The sequence below is a fragment of the Morone saxatilis genome, unplaced genomic scaffold (assembly GCF_004916995.1).
Source record: "Morone saxatilis isolate NCDOM2014 unplaced genomic scaffold, NCSU_SB_2.0 Contig4, whole genome shotgun sequence".
NCBI classification, from domain to species: Eukaryota; Metazoa; Chordata; class Actinopteri; family Moronidae; genus Morone; species Morone saxatilis.
This window is the reverse complement of record NW_023339984.1, coordinates 13,422,525-13,423,147: the sequence shown is the minus strand read 5'-3', so window position 1 is coordinate 13,423,147 and position 623 is coordinate 13,422,525. Positions and strand designations below refer to the sequence as shown.

The following is a 623-nucleotide window of genomic DNA, read 5'->3' as shown; positions in this document are numbered from 1 at the left end:
GCAGCGAAGGCCGTCTGGAATCAATCTGGATTTTCAGCAGATCAAAACAACAAATAAGCAAAATATATAAATAATGTTAAAACTAAAACAATGGGCTACTTTTTTTACGTATCTGTGAAGAATTTAAAGAATTAGTTGGACAACAAGCTTTAGCAATCAAGTGCCTCATTTCCACTGCACAGTATGGTAATAAAACACTTGGTCAGAGAGAATCATCACTAGAATTGTCACTTTAATGACACAGGACATATCCCATTGATCCTGTGTGATGATCAGCTAAGACTATCTGCAGTGGGAAACTAAATTCGAAGAAGGTACCAAGTTGAGTTGAGCCGAGCCATACCATGCGGTGGAAATAAAGATGTAGTTACTTCTTAATCAAGTTGAAGACATTATGAATTATAATATCATTAGATGGTCATGTTATACTTTTTTTGTGTTTTACAAGACTTTGAGATGGTGAATAGTGGTTTTGTTCATGGATGTTTCTGTCAGTGTCTTGTGTCAGCTACAATACATTCACAGACCATAAATGATAAGACTTTATTACCATTTTAATAATTCCTTAGGTCATTCAAAATCACCTCTATCTGGGAAAGATGGACATTTATTATGGCATTGTG

The 623-nt window shown here is 34.8% G+C and overlaps 1 pseudogene; it reads left to right on the top strand.

The window, feature by feature from the left end:
• LOC118338477 overlaps positions 1-623 on the top strand; it is a 4,377-nt pseudogene that overhangs the window by 1,464 nt on the left and 2,290 nt on the right.